The following is a 14,403-nucleotide window of genomic DNA, read 5'->3' as shown; positions in this document are numbered from 1 at the left end:
TTTTGTATGTATTTAATTAAAAAAGTTTACTTTTAGTCACAAGTTACAAACCATGTGCGTGTGAGTCACTTTAAATTAAAAAAAAAAAGAAAAGTATATATAAAAATATTTGCAACAAAAACTCACATAAAAGAAAAAAATTAAGATTTAAATCAATGTTGCTTCTTAAGTTATAATTCCTATTGAATTGTAATGATGACGGATCTATAGAAACGGGGTCACGAGAGTGAGGGGTCGCTCTGCAGGGGTCAGCAAGAAAGACTCTCAGAATAGATTCACTCTCACGGATCATGTTTTCACAGATGGTTGTGACTTTTCTTCTCACGAGGAACGACTGCATCAGATGAACTTGATTTCATATCATTATTTATATCTTCAAAGTATTTTTTACTTGATTTGAATCTTCAGACACGCAAACGTCACAAGTTTGCTGGAGTGTTCAGTGTGTATCTGTGTGTGCGTGTTTATGAATGTGTGTGTGTGTATGTGTGTGTATGTGTGAGTGTGTGTGTGTGTGCGCTTGTGTCTGTGTGTGTGTGTGTGTGTGTGTGTGTGAGTGTGTGTGTGTGTGCGCTTGTGTCTGTGTGTGTGTGTGTGTGTGTGTGTGTGTGTGTGAGTGTGTGTGTGTGTGCGCTTGTGTCTGTGTGTGTGTGTGTGTATGTGTGTGTATGTGTGAGTGTGTGTGTGTGTGCGCTTGTGTCTGTGTGTGTGTGTGTGTGTGTGTGTGTGTGTGTGTTTAACTCAGAGTAAATCAGTGAAGTTGAAGTCGGTTAAAGTCAGTTCATGGTTTTTACTGTTGTGTTATCGATCTAGTTATGGTTCTAGTTGATCTAGTTCAGTTCAGATGTAGTTGATCTAGTTCAGTTCAGATCTAGTCAATCTAGTTTAGTTCAGATCTAGTTGATCTAGTTCAGTTCAGATGTAGTTGATCTAGTTCAGTTCAGATCTAGTCGATCTAGTTCATTTCAGATCTAGTCGATCTAGTCCAGTTCAGATGTAGTTGATGTAGTTCAGTTCAGATCTAGTCGATCTAGTTCAGTTCAGATGTAGTTGATCTAGTTCAGTTCAGATCTAATCAATCTAGTTCAGTTCAGATGTAGTTGATCTAGTTCAGTTCAGATCTAGTTGATCTAGTACAGTTCAGATGTAGTTGATCTAGTTCAGTTCAGATCTAGTTGATCTAGTTCAGTTCAGATGTAGTTGATCTAGTTCAGTTCAGATGTAGTTGATCTAGTTCAGTTCAGATCTAATCAATCTAGTTCAGTTCAGATGTAGTTGATCTAGTTCAGTTCAGATCTAGTTGATCTAGTACAGTTCAGATGTAGTTGATCTAGTTCAGTTCAGATCTAGTTGATCTAGTTCAGTTCAGATGTAGTTGATCTAGTTCAGTTCAGATGTAGTCGATCTAGTCCAGTTCAGATCTAGTTGATCTAGTTCAGTTTAGATGTAGTTGATCTAGTACAGTTCAGATGTAGTTGATCTAGTTCAGTTCAGATGTAGTTGATCTAGTTCAGTTCAGATGTAGTCGATCTAGTTCAGTTCAGATCTAGTTGATCTAGTTCAGTTCAGATGTAGTTGATCCAGTTCAGTTCAGATGTAGTCGATCTAGTTCAGTTCAGATCTAGTTGATCTAGTTCAGTTCAGATGTAGTCGATCTAGTTCAGTTCAGATGTAGTTGATCCAGTTCAGATGTAGTCGATCTAGTTCAGTTCAGATGTAGTCGATCTAGTCCAGTTCAGATGTAGTCGATCTAGTTCAGTTCAGATGTAGTTGATCCAGTTCAGATGTAGTCGATCTAGTTCAGTTCAGATGTAGTCGATCTAGTCCAGTTCAGATGTAGTCGATCTAGTTCAGTTCAGATGTAGTCGATCTAGTTAAGTTCAGATGTAGTTGATCTAGTTCAGTTCAGATCTAGTGGATCTAGTCCAGTTCAGATCTAGTTGATCTAGTTCAGTTCAGATGTAGTTGATCTAGTCCAGTTCAGATGTAGTTGATCCAGTTCAGTTCAGATGTAGTCGATCTAGTTCAGTTCAGATCTAGTTGATCTAGTTCAGTTCAGATGTAGTCGATCTAGTTCAGTTCAGATGTAGTCGATCTAGTCCAGTTCAGATGTAGTCGATCTAGTTCAGTTCAGATGTAGTTGATCTAGTTCAGTTCAGATGTAGTTGATCTAGTTCAGTTCAGATGTAGTCGATCTAGTCCAGTTCAGATCTAGTTGATCTAGTTCAGTTCAGATCTAGTTGATCTAGTACAGTTCAGATGTAGTTGATCTAGTTCAGTTCAGATGTAGTTGATCTAGTTCAGTTCAGATGTAGTTGATCTAGTTCAGTTCAGATGTAGTTGATCTAGTTCAGTTCAGATGTAGTTGATCTAGTTCAGTTCAGATGTAGTTGATCTAGTCCACTTCAGATGTAGTTGATCCAGTTCAGTTCAGATGTAGTCGATCTAGTTCAGTTCAGATCTAGTTGATCTAGTTCAGTTCAGATGTAGTCGATCTAGTTCAGTTCAGATGTAGTCGATCTAGTCCAGTTCAGATGTAGTCGATCTAGTTCAGTTCAGATGTAGTTGATCTAGTTCAGTTCAGATGTAGTTGATCTAGTTCAGTTCAGATGTAGTTGATCCAGTTCAGTTCAGATGTAGTTGATCTAGTTCAGTTCAGATCTAGTTGATCTAGTTCAGTTCAGATGTAGTCGATCTAGTCCAGTTCAGATGTAGTCGATCTAGTTCAGTTCAGATGTAGTTGATCTAGTTCAGTTCAGATGTAGTTGATCTAGTTCAGTTCAGATGTAGTTGATCTAGTCCACTTCAGATGTAGTTGATCCAGTTCAGTTCAGATGTAGTCAATCTAGTTCAGTTCAGATGTAGTCGATCTAGTTCAGTTCAGATCTAGTCGATCTAGTTCAGTTCAGATGTAGTCGATCTAGTTCAGTTCAGATGTAGTCGATCTAGTTCAGTTCAGATCTAGTTGATCTAGTTTAGTTCAGATGTAGTTGATCTAGTTCAGTTCAGATGTAGTTGATCTAGTTCAGTTCAGATGTAGTTGATCTAGTTCAGTTCAGATGTAGTCGATCTAGTTCAGTTCAGATGTAGTCGATCTAGTTCAGTTCAGATCTAGTTGATCTAGTACAGTTCAGATGTAGTTGATCTAGTTCAGTTCAGATGTAGTTGATCTAGTTCAGTTCAGATGTAGTTGATCTAGTTCAGTTCAGATGTAGTTGATCTAGTTCAGTTCAGATGTAGTTGATCTAGTCCACTTCAGATGTAGTTGATCCAGTTCAGTTCAGATGTAGTCGATCTAGTTCAGTTCAGATGTAGTCGATCTAGTTCAGTTCAGATGTAGTCGATCTAGTTCAGTTCAGATGTAGTCGATCTAGTTCAGTTCAGATGTAGTCGATCTAGTTCAGTTCAGATGTAGTAAAAATATAAATACATACTAGCAAAATGTCCAAGAGGAGAAAGGTTGATAAGGAGGGAAGGCTATTTCAAGAAAGGTGGGAAGGCGAATATGTTTGTGCTGCAAGGAGAAAGGCCTGTATGTCTTTTATGTTATGAGGCAGTGTCGGTTGTCAAAGAATACAATTTACGCCGGCATTTTGACACCAAACATGGAGCTAAGTATGCCACATTTACTCATGAAGAAAAAAAAAAAATTGCAGAAGAATTAAAAGGAAAACTGCAAGCACAGCAAAATGTTTTCACGAAAGCCACAGCTAAAAATAATGCAGCAGTGAAAGCTAGCTTTATTGTGGCTGAACACATCGCCCAATGTTCAAAGCCTTTTTCAGAGGGAGAGTTTTTGAAGCGGTGCATGGTGAAAGTGTGTGAGCAAGTGTGTCCCGACCAGGTACAGGCTTTTAAAAATGTCAGTTTATCAAGAAACACCATCGCGGACCGAGTTAAGGTAATAGCAGGAAATCTTTCAACACAGCTGGCCGACGAGACACGCAGCTACATAGCTTTTTCATTAGCTGTTGATGAAAGCACAGATATCACGGATACAGCGCAGTTATCAATTTTTATCAGAGGCGTGAAGTCGGACCTCACTGTCACTGAGGAGCTGTTGGATGTGGCTGCTTTGCATGGGACCACAACAGGACAGGACATTTTTGATGCGGTGGAGAAGTCCATGAGTAAAAATGTATTGCCCTGGGAAAAGTTGGTGGGATTAACTACAGACGGTGCACCCGCAATGTGTGGAGGAAACAGGGGCTTAGTTGGAATAATGAAGGGGAAAATGCAAGAAATTAACTGTCACACACCTCTGATTACATATCATTGCATTATCCATCAAGAAGCTTTGTGTGGGAAGGTGCTGGGGATGGATGGCATAGTGACCACGGTCATGAAAACAGTGAATTTCATTCGCGCTCGTGGCCTGAATCATCGTCAGTTCCAGCTGTTTTTGCAGGAGATGGACTCGGAGCATGGAGATGTGCCGTACCATACAGAAGTTCGGTGGCTGAGTAGGAGCAAAGTCCTCAAAAGATTTTTTGAGCTCAGGGAAGAAATTGCTGTTTTCATGCAGCGTAAAGGAAAACCCTTGCCTGAACTGTCAGATGATCAGTGGCTGTGTGACTTTGCTATGTTGTGTGACATAACCCAGCATCTCGCCGAACTGAATCAGAAGCTGCAGGGACGCAAACAAGTCATCACAAAGATGTCCGACACGATCACGGCTTTCCAGCGTAAACTGGACCTATGGATGTGCCAAGTGAAACACAATGATCTTGGTAACTTTCCTGTTAGTCAGAGCATCTCGGGCTCATTTCCCCACACTTTTTCATGTGCTGAGTTGGCCTCCAAACTGAGCCTGATAAGGAATGAGTTTGATCGGCGCTTCTCTGACTTACGAGCACAGCACACTGGCTTTGCCCTCTTTACCAGTCCTTTCACCACTGACATCGGCACTGCACCCCGGCACCTTCAGATGGAGTTGATTGATCTGCAAAGCGACAGTGGCCTGAAAGCAAAGTTCCAGGATGCTGCAATCCAGGACTTTTACCGTCTGCTGCCCCCTGCTTTGATGCCACAGCTTCGACTTCATGCTGCCCGTGTTCTTTCAATGTTTGGGAGCACCTACCTGTGCGAACAGTTGTTTTCAATAATGAATGTAAACAAAAACAAGCACAGATCTCGCATCACTGATGACAACCTCCATTCTGTTCTACGGATTGCCTCAGCACAGGACCTAAAATCAGACATTGACACACTGGTAACGGGAACACGGTGTCAGACATCTGGTCAGAAGACATAGGTAAGCATTTTTAAAAACCCAATTAGAATATAATAAAATGTAATGTAACCAAGAAGAAGAATAGTTAAACTGTGTGAAATTTAATGATTGTGCTTGTTATTTTCAGACCATGACCAATGGATGGTGGAGAGGGGATCCACTTGTTCAGGATCTACTCATCCACAAGAATTGAATTGTTCTTGTTCTTGTTCTTGTTATAAAGACTCACCAATCTGATTTTCCTGCAATTGATTTATTTTTTCTCTGCTTGAGGTGACAAGTGTGATGATACATGTGCATCAACAGGAAAAGTTGCTTGTCAGACTGTTTCAACTTGTTAGTCTTGAGCTGTATGTTTTGACTTATTTTTATGTGTAGCAATGTATTTAGTGCACCACATGCAAGGCTGTGTGCAGCCATTTTTATTTTATTGTAAAATGCTACATCACATATGTTGTTAGCAGCTCACAATTGTTGGTTTTACAGTAGTTATGCCTCTCAAGTAATACATTCAAAGTCATTTAACATTAAGGAGTAGTTACATTTAGTTTACATTAGCTTACATTTAGTTACATTTATAAGTTACATCTGGCCCTTTGAGGGCAGCCATTATGATGATGCGGCCCCTGGTGAAAACCAGTTTGACACCCCTGATCTAGTTGATCTAGTTCAGTTCAGATGTAGTTGATCTAGTTCAGTTCAGATCTAGTCAATCTAGTTTAGTTCAGATCTAGTTGATCTAGTTCAGTTCAGATGTAGTCGATCTAGTTCAGTTCAGATCTAGTCGATCTAGTTCATTTCAGATCTAGTCGATCTAGTCCAGTTCAGATGTAGTTGATGTAGTTCAGTTCAGATCTAGTCGATCTAGTTCAGTTCAGATGTAGTTGATCTAGTTCAGTTCAGATCTAATCAATCTAGTTCAGTTCAGATGTAGTTGATCTAGTTCAGTTCAGATCTAGTTGATCTAGTACAGTTCAGATGTAGTTGATCTAGTTCAGTTCAGATCTAGTTGATCTAGTTCAGTTCAGATGTAGTTGATCTAGTTCAGTTCAGATGTAGTCGATCTAGTCCAGTTCAGATCTAGTTGATCTAGTTCAGTTTAGATGTAGTTGATCTAGTACAGTTCAGATGTAGTTGATCTAGTTCAGTTCAGATGTAGTTGATCTAGTTCAGTTCAGATGTAGTCGATCTAGTTCAGTTCAGATCTAGTTGATCTAGTTCAGTTCAGATGTAGTTGATCCAGTTCAGTTCAGATGTAGTCGATCTAGTTCAGTTCAGATCTAGTTGATCTAGTTCAGTTCAGATGTAGTCGATCTAGTTCAGTTCAGATGTAGTTGATCCAGTTCAGATCTAGTCGATCTAGTTCAGTTCAGATGTAGTCGATCTAGTCCAGTTCAGATGTAGTCGATCTAGTTCAGTTCAGATGTAGTCGATCTAGTTCAGTTCAGATGTAGTTGATCTAGTTCAGTTCAGATCTAGTGGATCTAGTCCAGTTCAGATCTAGTTGATCTAGTTCAGTTCAGATGTAGTTGATCTAGTCCAGTTCAGATGTAGTTGATCCAGTTCAGTTCAGATGTAGTCGATCTAGTTCAGTTCAGATGTAGTTGATCTAGTTCAGTTCAGATGTAGTTGATCTAGTTCAGTTCAGATGTAGTCGATCTAGTCCAGTTCAGATCTAGTTGATCTAGTTCAGTTCAGATCTAGTTGATCTAGTACAGTTCAGATGTAGTTGATCTAGTTCAGTTCAGATGTAGTTGATCTAGTTCAGTTCAGATGTAGTTGATCTAGTTCAGTTCAGATCTAGTTGATCTAGTTCAGTTCAGATGTAGTTGATCTAGTTCAGTTCAGATGTAGTTGATCTAGTCCACTTCAGATGTAGTTGATCCAGTTCAGTTCAGATGTAGTCGATCTAGTTCAGTTCAGATCTAGTTGATCTAGTTCAGTTCAGATGTAGTCGATCTAGTTCAGTTCAGATGTAGTCGATCTAGTCCAGTTCAGATGTAGTCGATCTAGTTCAGTTCAGATGTAGTTGATCTAGTTCAGTTCAGATGTAGTTGATCTAGTTCAGTTCAGATGTAGTTGATCCAGTTCAGTTCAGATGTAGTCGATCTAGTTCAGTTCAGATCTAGTTGATCTAGTTCAGTTCAGATGTAGTCGATCTAGTCCAGTTCAGATGTAGTCGATCTAGTTCAGTTCAGATGTAGTTGATCTAGTTCAGTTCAGATGTAGTTGATCTAGTTCAGTTCAGATGTAGTCGATCTAGTCCAGTTCAGATCTAGTTGATCTAGTTCAGTTCAGATCTAGTTGATCTAGTACAGTTCAGATGTAGTTGATCTAGTTCAGTTCAGATGTAGTTGATCTAGTTCAGTTCAGATGTAGTTGATCTAGTTCAGTTCAGATGTAGTTGATCTAGTTCAGTTCAGATGTAGTTGATCTAGTCCACTTCAGATGTAGTTGATCCAGTTCAGTTCAGATGTAGTCAATCTAGTTCAGTTCAGATGTAGTCGATCTAGTTCAGTTCAGATCTAGTCGATCTAGTTCAGTTCAGATGTAGTCGATCTAGTTCAGTTCAGATGTAGTCGATCTAGTTCAGTTCAGATCTAGTTGATCTAGTTTAGTTCAGATGTAGTTGATCTAGTTCAGTTCAGATGTAGTTGATCTAGTTCAGTTCAGATGTAGTTGATCTAGTTCAGTTCAGATGTAGTCGATCTAGTTCAGTTCAGATGTAGTCGATCTAGTTCAGTTCAGATCTAGTTGATCTAGTACAGTTCAGATGTAGTTGATCTAGTTCAGTTCAGATGTAGTTGATCTAGTTCAGTTCAGATGTATTTGATCTAGTTCAGTTCAGATGTAGTTGATCTAGTTCAGTTCAGATGTAGTTGATCTAGTCCACTTCAGATGTAGTTGATCCAGTTCAGTTCAGATGTAGTTGATCTAGTTCAGTTCAGATGTAGTCGATCTAGTTCAGTTCAGATGTAGTCGATCTAGTTCAGTTCAGATGTAGTCGATCTAGTTCAGTTCAGATGTAGTCGATCTAGTTCAGTTCAGATGTAGTCGATCTAGTTCAGTTCAGATGTAGTCGATCTAGTTCAGTTCAGATCTAGTTGATCTATTTCAGTTCAGTTGGAGAGGAAGGAAACAGAAGAGCTGCATGAAAGGAGAACTGAGAGCATCTGTTCTTCATGAAGACAAATCAAAACAAGGTTATTAATCTTCGGGCTTGAATTGACTCGTGATCTTCGTCCGTTTTATAAATGATTCATTTCTCTTGGTTTTGTTGCTCCTGGTCGTATAAGTTTGAGTTTGTGCCGATGTTTCAGAAACATTTCCTGCGATGAAGTAAAACTGTTGAATTCATCGTCTGTTTCTCGTTCTTTTTTATGGAACAAATGTTCAAACTGAACAAAGTTTCTTGGTCCATAAATATGTGTCAGTTATAGTTGATGTTTCATAATCTGCTGAATAAGACGTGAAAACCTCAATATTTCAGTGTTTCCGACACATTTGTAAGTTGGACTAATATGAGCTAAACTCATATTAAAAGATATTTACAACATTTCTTTTCAATGACTTGATTCCACACGAGGAGAATGTTGACACTTCAAAGGAAAACACAAAACAAGTGAATTCACTTCACGATTTAATGTTGTGTTTGTTCTCAGTTGACAAAAGTGTTTGTGTTATTATTTCTGATCTTCCTTCTACTTGACAAGGAGGTAAATATTTAGAGTTGAAACTTTCTAGAATGAAAACAGTTTCAAACTGCGACAGTAAAAGACTCTGATAACACGAACCCTCGCCTCACCAGCAGGAAATGAAACTCTTTTGACCAAATAAACCACATTTTTGAAGTTTAAACGCACAAACGTTTGTGTGTTTTTGTTGTTTCTCACAACATTTCTCAGCCACACGTTTATTTTCAGAACATTTTTGTGAAAGTTTGTAAAATCATGGCCGACTCATGTTTCAAACGAGGAGCTTCAGTGACGTCACCAACCAGGATGATTGACAGCTGTCCGTCATACAGGTTCCATTGTTACATGATGGTGTCTCAGCATGAGAGACTTCCAGCTTCCTCCTCCTGAACTGAAGAGTCATTCAAGGACAACTTTCTTCTTTGTGTTCCCGGCTCTGACCCAGACTTCCACCAGCAGAACTAAAGCAAATCCTTCATCCCGACGAGCATCCGTTTCTACAAGTGACACTAAAATATGTTGCAACGCTAATGTTGCTATCAAGCAGGAAATGAGTTATGAAAGTAAAATTTGTCTGTGAGATGTTAACATAACAAATCACTCCGTTCATGACACGAAATCAGCTGTTTTGATTGACACACGGCTCATCCAATCAGATCTCTTAGTGCTCCACTGATATTTCTTTCTGTTTTTCATCATGTTTACATTTTCCGAGAATATTTTCTTTCAGTTTTTCGTCTGGTTTTCTGTTATTTGTCAATATTTTACCAGTTCTTTGGCTAATTTTTCTCTTTTTTGATAATATTTTTCTGTTAAACTTTATTTTTTATTTTTTTTTCTGCTTTTGATAAAAAGAATGTTTATTTTTGCACATTTTTTCCCTGATTTTTTGGTAACATTTATTTATTTATTTTTTGCTATTTCTTTTCTAGTTTTTTCCTTCATTATTAACTATCAATGTCTAATATGCTAATTCTGTATGTTTTTCATGCGTATTTTTGTTTTCGTTCATCCCTCTGTGACGACTCTCACTTCATCACATCATGACTTCAATCTTCAAACACCAGCTGTTTTGATTGACACGCGTCTGATCCAATCAAATCTCTCAGTGCTTCACTTAATGGGCGGAGCTTATGACAAAGAACGTGTCCCATTGGTTGATGTTGTAACTTGTGGTCCAATCAGCTGGAGCTTCACTAACATGCTTCTGTGAGTGTGTAGAGTCGATAAAGTTATATTAACACAAACAAATATGAAACAGGTGAGAGTCATGTGACTGAACTGATGACATCATCACTCTCTGTTGGCGCAGACGTTCATAAACAACAAAGATGCTTTTCTTCCACAAGAGAGAAAGTATTTTTCTCAAGAAACTAAAACCAGAAACTGTGGAAGAAGGTTTTGATTTAAAAGTTGCATCACATCAGTCGACGCTCGTGAAACATGTGTTTACACTTTCAACTCTGTCTGGCCTCGTAGCTGAGATGTTTGATCAACATCCTCATGTGAGTAACTTTAACTCTTTATTATCGTTACGTTGAAAACATGTTGTATTCTGTCACAGCCAAGACTGTGATGTTTAAATTCTTATTTATAATTAATATTATTATTATTCATTTGCATGTATTTATGCTCTCACTGACCTCTAATCTTTCTTCTTTGATCTTCTGTCGGATCACAAAGTTCTATCTGATAAAATATTGTAATATAGAGCTGCACGATATTGGAAAAATGTGCGATATTCGGTATTTGTGTCTTGAATTGCGATATCGATATTGTTTTAGATATTTTTTCCTTCAACTTAAAATGTAGCCACACGTGCAGGTAAGAGTTCTGTAGTGGAGGTCAGGTGGTCTAGAGAAGGAAAACGATGATATTTCCCTTTCGTTTATTTCCGCGACATGATGGTGGAAAAATATCTCTTCTAACGCTCAGTCTCGCGGGACTTGCATCGTTTTCCCGCCAAACTGAGCGACATCAGAGAGGAGCCGCCGGCGCGTCGTGATATCACCAAATCGATAATCAATCCTTGTACACACACACATAACACTTTATAAATGACGCTAACAACTTAGATCGTTAGCATACGGTGAAGACGCACACATAACACTTTATAAATGACGCTAACAACTTCAACAACAAGTTCATGATCTTCTAAGAAAACAACCGAGAAGAGATGAAAAGTTCTTACAATATGTTGCTTTAACAAAGGAGGTTGAAAGAGACGAGTGACTGGATCACTAGTGTTTGACTAGATCATAAGTTAGTATTACTTCACTGGATCACTAGTGTTTGACTAGATCATAAGTTAGTATTACTTCACTGGATCACTAGTGTTTGACTAGATCATAAGTTAGTATTACTTCACTGGATCACTAGTGTTTGACTAGATCATAAGTTAGTATTACTTCACTGGATCACTTGTGTTTGACTAGATCATAAGTTAGTATAACTTCACTGGATCACTAGTGTTTGACTAGATCATAAGTTAGTATTACTTCACTGGATCACTAGTGTTTGACTAGATCATAAGTTAGTATTACTTCACTGGATCACTAGTGTTTGACTAGATCATAAGTTAGTATTACTTCACTGGATCACTAGTGTTTGACTAGATCATAAGTTAGTATTACTTCACTGGATCACTAGTGTTTGACTAGATCATAAGTTAGTATTACTACACTGGATCACTTGTGTTTGACTAGATCAGAAGTTAGTATTACTTCACTGGATCACTAGTGTTTGACTAGATCAGAAGTTAGTATTACTTCACTGGATCACTAGTGTTTGACTAGATCATAAGTTAGTATTACTTCCACTGGATCACTAGTGTTTGACTAGATCATAAGTTAGTATTACTTCACTGGATCACTAGTGTTTGACTAGATCATAAGTTAGTATTACTTCACTGGATCACTTGTGTTTGACTAGATCATAAGTTAGTATAACTTCACTGGATCACTAGTGTTTGACTAGATCATAAGTTAGTATTACTTCACTGGATCACTAGTGTTTGACTAGATCATAAGTTAGTATTACTTCACTGGATCACTAGTGTTTGACTAGATCATAAGTTAGTATTACTTCACTGGATCACTAGTGTTTGACTAGATCCTAAGTTAGTATTATTTCACTGGATCACTAGTGTTTGACTAGATCATAAGTTAGTATTACTTCACTGGATCACTAGTGTTTGACTAGATCATAAGTTAGTATTACTTCACTGGATCACTAGTGTTTGACTAGATCATAAGTTAGTATTACTTCACTGGATCACTAGTGTTTGACTAGATCATAAGTTAGTATTACTTCACTGGATCACTAGTGTTTGACTAGATCATAAGTTAGTATTACTTCACTGGATCACTAGTGTTTGACTAGATCATAAGTTAGTATTACTTCACTGGATCACTAGTGTTTGACTAGATCATAAGTTAGTATAACTTCACTGGATCACTAGTGTTTGACTAGATCATAAGTTAGTATTACTTCACTGGATCACTAGTGTTTGACTAGATCATAAGTTAGTATTACTTCACTGGATCACTAGTGTTTGACTAGATCATAAGTTAGTATTACTTCCACTGGATCACTAGTGTTTGACTAGATCATAAGTTAGTATTACTTCACTGGATCACTAGTGTTTGACTAGATCATAAGTTAGTATTACTTCACTGGATCACTAGTGTTTGACTAGATCATAAGTTAGTATTACTTCACTGGATCACTAGTGTTTGACTAGATCATAAGTTAGTATTACTTCACTGGATCACTAGTGTTTGACTAGATCATAAGTTAGTATTACTTCACTGGATCACTAGTGTTTGACTAGATCATAAGTTAGTATTACTTCACTGGATCACTAGTGTTTGACTAGATCATAAGTTAGTATTACTTCACTGGATCACTAGTGTTTGACTAGATCATAAGTTAGTATTACTACACTGGATCACTTGTGTTTGACTAGATCATAAGTTAGTATTACTTCACTGGATCACTAGTGTTTGACTAGATCATAAGTTAGTATTACTTCACTGGATCACTAGTGTTTGACTAGATCATAAGTTAGTATTACTTCACTGGATCACTAGTGTTTGACTAGATCATAAGTTAGTATAACTTCACTGGATCACTAGTGTTTGACTAGATCATAAGTTAGTATTACTTCACTGGATCACTAGTGTTTGACTAGATCATAAGTTAGTATTACTTCACTGGATCACTAGTGTTTGACTAGATCATAAGTTAGTATTACTTCCACTGGATCACTAGTGTTTGACTAGATCATAAGTTAGTATTACTTCACTGGATCACTAGTGTTTGACTAGATCATAAGTTAGTATTACTTCACTGGATCACTAGTGTTTGACTAGATCATAAGTTAGTATTACTTCACTGGATCACTAGTGTTTGACTAGATCATAAGTTAGTATTACTTCACTGGATCACTAGTGTTTGACTAGATCATAAGTTAGTATTACTTCACTGGATCACTAGTGTTTGACTAGATCATAAGTTAGTATTACTTCACTGGATCACTAGTGTTTGACTAGATCATAAGTTAGTATTACTTCACTGGATCACTAGTGTTTGACTAGATCATAAGTTAGTATTACTACACTGGATCACTTGTGTTTGACTAGATCAGAAGTTAGTATTACTTCACTGGATCACTAGTGTTTGACTAGATCAGAAGTTAGTATTACTTCACTGGATCACTAGTGTTTGACTAGATCATAAGTTAGTATTACTTCCACTGGATCACTAGTGTTTGACTAGATCATAAGTTAGTATTACTTCACTGGATCACTAGTGTTTGACTAGATCATAAGTTAGTATTACTTCACTGGATCACTAGTGTTTGACTAGATCATAAGTTAGTATTACTTCACTGGATCACTAGTGTTTGACTAGATCATAAGTTAGTATTACTTCCGCTGGATCACTAGTGTTTGACTAGATCATAAGTTAGTATTACTTCACTGGATCACTAGTGTTTGACTAGATCATAAGTTAGTATTACTTCACTGGATCACTAGTGTTTGACTAGATCATAAGTTAGTATTACTTCACTGGATCACTAGTGTTTGACTAGATCATAAGTTAGTATTACTTCACTGGATCACTAGTGTTTGACTAGATCATAAGTTAGTATAACTTCACTGGATCACTAGTGTTTGACTAGATCATAAGTTAGTATTACTTCACTGGATCACTAGTGTTTGACTAGATCATAAGTTAGTATTACTTCACTGGATCACTAGTGTTTGACTAGATCATAAGTTAGTATTACTTCCACTGGATCACTAGTGTTTGACTAGATCATAAGTTAGTATTACTTCACTGGATCACTAGTGTTTGACTAGATCATAAGTTAGTATTACTTCACTGGATCACTAGTGTTTGACTAGATCATAAGTTAGTATTACTTCACTGGATCACTAGTGTTTGACTAGATCATAAGTTAGTATTACT

General features: G+C 37.5%; 1 protein-coding gene and 1 pseudogene across 2 annotated transcripts in view; both read left to right on the top strand.

Annotated features, from left to right (window-relative positions):
• LOC148068914 (equilibrative nucleoside transporter 1-like) overlaps nucleotides 1–14,403 on the top strand; it is a 43,769-nt gene that overhangs the window by 757 nt on the left and 28,609 nt on the right. The gene's annotated exons all lie outside the window — the stretch shown is intronic.
• On the top strand, nucleotides 3,375–5,851 carry LOC148068915 (general transcription factor II-I repeat domain-containing protein 2 pseudogene; annotated as a pseudogene). Its single transcript, XR_015713008.1, has 2 exons — nucleotides 3,375–5,254; nucleotides 5,361–5,851. The product of XR_015713008.1 is annotated as a general transcription factor II-I repeat domain-containing protein 2 pseudogene (transcript).

The sequence above is a fragment of the Callionymus lyra genome, chromosome 11, assembly GCF_982586985.1.
Source record: "Callionymus lyra chromosome 11, fCalLyr1.hap1.1, whole genome shotgun sequence".
NCBI classification, from domain to species: domain Eukaryota; kingdom Metazoa; phylum Chordata; class Actinopteri; order Syngnathiformes; family Callionymidae; genus Callionymus; species Callionymus lyra.
Note: the sequence above shows the minus strand (reverse complement) of the source record. Positions and strands in the feature narration are given on the sequence as shown.